This window comes from Mauremys mutica, chromosome 26, assembly GCF_020497125.1.
Source record: "Mauremys mutica isolate MM-2020 ecotype Southern chromosome 26, ASM2049712v1, whole genome shotgun sequence".
Lineage (NCBI taxonomy): Eukaryota > Metazoa > Chordata > Testudines > Geoemydidae > Mauremys > Mauremys mutica.
The window spans coordinates 3,459,323-3,465,336 of record NC_059097.1 but is presented as its reverse complement, the minus strand read 5'-3'; the positions used below and the strand labels follow the sequence as shown (position 1 = coordinate 3,465,336).

At 59.1% G+C, this 6,014-nt stretch overlaps 1 non-coding gene across 1 annotated transcript; it reads left to right on the top strand.

The window, feature by feature from the left end:
- The first annotated feature begins 791 nt into the window (after positions 1–791).
- Positions 792–873, top strand: TRNAS-GCU. The gene has a single exon. It is a non-coding gene; the product is annotated as a tRNA-Ser (tRNA).
- Positions 874–6,014: the final 5,141 nt, after the last annotated feature.

Below are 6,014 nucleotides of genomic sequence, written 5' to 3'. Positions count from 1 at the left end.
TACCATTAATTCCTACCCTTTGTTCCCTGTCTTTTAACCAGTTCTCAATCCATGAAAGGACCTTCCCCTTTATCCCATGACAACTTAATTTACGTAAGAGCCTTTGGTGAGGGACCTTGTCAAAGGCTTTCTGGAAATCCAAGTACACTATGTCCACCGGATCCCCCTTGTCCACATGTTTGTTGACCCCTGAGCCCCAGCTCTTCCCCAACCCCACCCCCACCCTCAGCCTGGGCCCCTGGCTCCCAGCCTGGCCTCGACCCCCTTACCCCTGTCCGCACTCCTCTCCCCAGCAAGCAACGGCCCCACTCCCAGCCCCGGTTCTCGACCGCGGCTTCCGAGGGGCCACAGCCATGGGTACGAGGGCGCAGTGTGAAATGTTTGGGGACCACTGGGTTAGGGTGACGTCCTCAATCATTTCTCTGCAGTCCAATGAAAGCGATTCCTCACCCACCCACCCCTCCGTCAGGACGGCCTAGGTACGTTCTGCTGCCCTTCACTTGTACAGGAAGGAGAATAACATTTCATTCCACTCAATGCTAAAGTGATTTGTAACCCACCACCATCCCAAACTGGTCATTTTGGGGAAGCGGCCCCCTCATGCTGCATAGCTAGGCAGAGTAGGGGTGTCTGTGCAAACACGGCCTGTTCCTGAAGTCTTCCCCCAGCTCCTCACTAGATGTGAGGGGGGAGCTCATTCAGACCTTGCTTACGCTTAGTATTTAAAAACTCCTGTGTCCCTATCTCTGCCGGCCTTCGATTTCTCCTCCTGTCCCTGTCTTAACAGCTCAGATGAGGTGGCCGAGTGGTTAAGGTGATGGACTGCTAATCCATTGTATTCTGCATGCATGGGTTCGAATCCCATCCTCATTGGATGCATTTAGTCTTCACCTCTCCTTCATAGACAACCATCTCCCCCTTGGTACAATGACAGATCCAAAAATGTTGCTTCTGTTACCCAAAATTGGGCCAGCTAATAAGCTTAGAGAGGACTAATAACGCCCCAGAGTTTGGCAGAAAGCAGCATGTTTATTATACTGACAGCTAAACTCAAAAGAAGGGATAGGGGAGGGTGTCACACTCGCATACTCATGCTCCCAGGACAGGCCTGGCACTTGAGATGTCAGGATCCTTTAAGGTAAGTGTCCCCAGCGCCACGATGGACGGTGCGATGAAGGTAAGTCTTCCCAAGGCACGATGGAATGTAACACAGCGAACCACTGGCCAGGCGGTCGGGGCGAAGGGCATTCACTGGAGGTACAAGCTTGTGAGTGACTCCTGAGCACAGGGCCCCTTCCCCTTTTAAGGACCTGCTCCTCATGGCCTGCGACTAGAGGTGACTTGGCTGCATCTGGTGGGTCACACTCCAACTTGGGCAGTGTCCATGCAGGGTCCCTGCTCTGGGTGTGTGAGTGCTGCCTAATGAGAGTCCCAGACACCTTGTCTATCTAGGAGCTCTTCTGATCTTCCAGCTCTTCAACCAGCCCCTTCATCCCACAAGCATTGCAGGAGGGGGGGAGGGGGAAAGCCACTTCACAGGCATTCAGAGAGGGAGAGGAGACAAGCGGGGGGAGGGGGGGTGTAACAGACCTTTTGGGCATACAGGTGATACGGAGCACACAGATCACTGCTGCTCCTACAACAGGGTAAGTTCTCAAGCAGCATGTTCCTTACTTTGCCCATCTGCCAATTTTGATTATTATCGATGGAAATATTTTGTCATTGGGTCATGTGTTTACACAGAAATTGACATTTACCAACAAGTACGTAATTCTCTCAGTCCTGCCTAGTCTGCAGTTGGTGGGTTTAGAGGGACACATTCACTCTCCCCAGTCCCCAGGCCAGGCCTGTGCTCTCAACTTCCCACACTGCTGGGACCCTTCCCTGGTCTCCCCCCAGACCTCTGCCCCCCACCCCCACTTCTGGGATCCCCTCCCCACACTGTCCAACCCCCCTGCTGGCAGGATCCCTTCCTGTTCCTTTCATTTCCTGTCTCCACTCTGGGCAAAAGCTCTGCACAATTCCCACACCAGAAGTTGAACCCAGGCCCCGTGGATGAAAAACCAGGAATCCCGACCACTAGCCCATATGGGACTATTGGCACAGCCTGGGGGCGGGGCGGCTCCTGGGGGCGGGGCTCTGGCACAGCCCGGGGGCGGGGCAGCTCCTGGGGGCGGGGCACTGGCACAGGCCGGGGGCGGGGCGGCTCCTGGGGGCGGGGCTCTGGCACAGCCCGGGGGCGGGGCCGCTCCTGGGGGCGGGGCTCTGGCACAGCCCGGGGGCGGGGCAGCTCCTGGGGGCGGGGCTCTGGCACAGCCCGGGGGCGGGGCAGCTCCTGGGGGCGGGGCTCTGGCACAGCCCGAGGGCGGGGCAGCTCCTGGGGGCGGGGCACTGGCACAGGCTGGGGGCGGGGCGGCTCCTGGGGGCGGGGCTCTGGCACAGCCCGGGGGCGGGGCAGCTCCTGGGGGCGGGTCTCTGGCACATTGTGAGGCAGGAGCCCAGGCTCAGCAGCTGCTCCCTGGTGGCCACGTGCTGCCAGCAGCGCTGGAGCCGCCCGGGCCGGAGCGGAGCCGCTGTTCTCAGCTGCAGCAGGAGCTGCCCCCGGCCCCGCTGGGCTCCAGGTGGGGACAGAGCCTGGGGCCCGGTGCTTCCCTGGGTGCGGCTGGCGGGGCGGGAGGGGAGAGGCCGGAGCTGCAGGCGGGGAAGGGCGGAGGGCAGGCGGGGGGGTTGATCGGTCTCTGGGCACCAGGGGAGCCCCGGGGCAGAGTGTGTGTGTGAGTGTCCCGGGCCCAGGCGTGCGCAGGGGGGGAGCCCCGGCACCCCAATGCCCTGAGCCCCGGCTGGGGAGGCTGCTCCCCCCCTCCCGTGGGGGCGGGAGAGGAGCCGAGCTGGAGTGGGGGGAGGAGAAGCCCCCGACTGGGCTGGAGCCACGCTGGGGTGGGGAGGAGAAGCCCCGGGCCCCTGCAGGAGCTGCAGTGCGGGGGGGGGGTGGGAGAAGCGCCAGGCTGGGGCAGGGGAGGAGAAGCCCTGCTGGGTTGGGAGGCGGGGGGCGGAGCCCAGACCCCAGCAGGAGCTGCACGGGGGAGGGAGAGGAGCCCCCCTGGGGCAGGGAGGAGAACCCCGGACCCTGGCAGAAGATGTGGGGCTGAAGTCCCCGGCTCGGGAGCCCCAGTCACCTTAGGGCAGAAGTTGCAGGGCTGAAGCCCTGACCTCCCTCTGTGTGGAGCAGGCCTGAGCCCCTCTCGCCCCATCCCCGCTGTGGAGCTGGCTCTCACTCTCCGGCTGTGGAGAAATTCAGCCCAACTCTCCCCATGTTGGTATCTCCATTCGCCCCCCATCACCCAGCCATGAATGGATTTAGCCCAGGAGGCAGGGTCAGTGTTGGCTCCATTGGGCAGGTGGGATCTAGGGCACAACGAGGTGAAGTGACTTTCCCAAGGCTAAGCAGGGAGTCTGTGGCAGAGCAGAGACTCAAACCCAGGACACCTGAGCCTGAGCCCTGTGCCTTAACCACTAGGCAACCTTCCCCCCGAAGGAGAGGGAACCTCCTCCGCCACTTTGAGTGTGTGGGTGGGAGCAGCCACTAGACAGAGCTGCCAGGAGATGGGGAAGGGGGTTGGATAGTTGGAGGGGTGATTAGCGGTTGGGGGGCCTGTGGAGGGGGTGGTCAGGGGACAAGGAGCAGGAGGGTTGGATGGGTTGAGGGTTCGGTGGGTGCCTGTCGGGCGGTGGAGTGGGATTGGAGCAGGCAGGGAGCAGAGGGAGTTGGATGGATCGGGATTTCTGGGGGCCTGTCAGGGGGCGGGGAGCGGTTGGATGGGGCGTGGGAGTCCCAGGGGTCTGTCTGGGGTCAGGGGTGTGGATAAGGGTCAGGGGGATGGGTAGGGGGTAGGGTCCTAGGGAGGCAGTTACAGTGGGGGAGGTCTCAGGAGGGGGAAGTCAGGGGACAAGGAGCAGGGAGGCTCAGATAGGGGGTTGGGTCCTGGAGGGCAGTTAGGGGCAGGGTCCTAGGAGGGGGCAGTCAGGGGACAAGGAGCAGGGGGGGTTGGGGGTTCTGAGGGGGGCAGCCAGGGGGCAGGAAGTGGGAGGCAGTGGATGGGGTGGGGCTAGGGCGGGGCTCCCTGGGTGCGCACCCTAATGAAATGTGCTGCACACGCCTATGGTCACGGGGGTGAGCTACTTGCATCCTTTTCCTGTTTGTGCCATTTCTTTCCATCTCAAAACCTGAGAACAATTCTCTCTAGTTCTTCCCCTTCTCTCTCCCCTCCCCACATGGCGCTAGAAAATCCAAGGAGAGTCCCTCGTTTTCCCTAAAATTATTGACTCTCTAGCTAGTCTCTTATTTTCCCTATTTTCTCTGTAATTCTTAGACTAACAGACGTTTTGCAGCATGAGCTTTCGTGGGTGAATACCCACTTCTTCGGATGCAAGCAGTGGCATCTGAAGAAGTGGGTATTCACCCACGAAAGCTCATACTGCAAAACGTCGGTTAGTCTATAAGGTGCCACAGGATTCTTTGCTGCTTCTACAGAACCAGACTAACACGCTACCCCTCTGATACTTGTAATTCTTAAATGCTCCTCAGCTTTGGGATGTGAACCCAGCCTGTTTATCTGCAGCAATTTGTCCTTGGGTAGGTGGGAATTTGCTGTCCTGTGTCACTCCCCCAGCGTGGGTGGTGGTTAGTGGGTGCTGGCTGGGGGAGCCCGCAGACACAGCTGCCTCTGGGGGGAAGATGGGGGGGCCAATCTCTGCCAGCGACAGGACATGGCCGCACAGGAGGGGAAGGGAGGAGCCAGTGTCCCTATGGAGCCTGCCCAGCCCCTTTGGTTCTGCTCCTTTCCAGCATTTTGTTCAGAGACTTTATTACTGGGGAGGCTGAAAAATCTCCCTGTGGGCTTAGCCTGGCAGGAGGGACCAGGTCTCCCCTGCAATAAAGAGATGGAGCATGTTCCCAGCATGGCAGAGCCTAGGCTGTGTCTCTGCAGGGAAAGATCCTGGGGGAATCGTGATGTGACATGAACTAAAGTCTGTTCTGAAACCTCCACAACTGCCTTTCTCGCCTTGCCAGGCTGCAGGATGTCGTCCATGTTTCGCTCCAGCTCGTCCCATCCTCCCATGGGACAGGGAAGGGAAATGGCTGCAGTGGAGCCAGCTCAGGTAGGGATTATTTGGGGGGGGGGGTTTCTAGTGGGTTCCTGCTGAAGGGACAGCAAATACATAGGAGGTGGGAGGCTTGGGCAGTCTGGCTTGGAGGTTGGAGTAGCCAAAACATTCACGGGTGGAGAATGGGAGGAGGCCAGGGTGTAGCAAACCTGTTGGGACTTGTTTAATATGCGGCTTCCATTCTAGGAACAGACCCAAGTAGCTCTTGTGTCATACAGGGGGCCTGTGATATGCAGGGGGTCAGATTAGATGCTCTAATGGTCTCTTCTGGCCATAAAGTTGACTAATTTCTGGCAAACTGAGTGTAGCATTGGGAGCAGCGTCTGAGGTTTTCCTGTCTAGTCGGCTTGCTGCCTAGAACGAACGCTCCTTGAGTGGGGTGATCCACAGGGAGTAGCTCAAACCTCCAAAGTGCCTGGCCAGGGGCAGGACATTGGCACAGCAAGGGAGGCGTGTGGCAGCGACATCACAAAGGCCTTTGGCAGGACCTCAGCCTATTGGTCCAAGGTGGTGGGGAGGTGGTGACCTCACAAAGAGATGCTGACATCAGCCAGGCAGGACCGGGGCGAGGGGCCAGGGAAACCTCAGAGACCCCTGTGGCTTTGCTTCAGCAAGTCTCCTTCTCCAGGTCTCTCTTTGAGGACTGAGAGAGTATTCGGGTTCACGGACGTGAGCGCCAGGAGGAACCTCTTTCGAGTTTTCTCCTTCCCTTCTAGTGATTTTACTAGAAAACAGCCATCCCTGTTTAGAAGGTAAGAGCCTCCTGGAGGTTTGAAACCTGTTCAGTCTGATCCACCTGGTGAGAGTTGAATTCTAGGCATGGAAAACACGAGCTTAAGGAGGCAGAA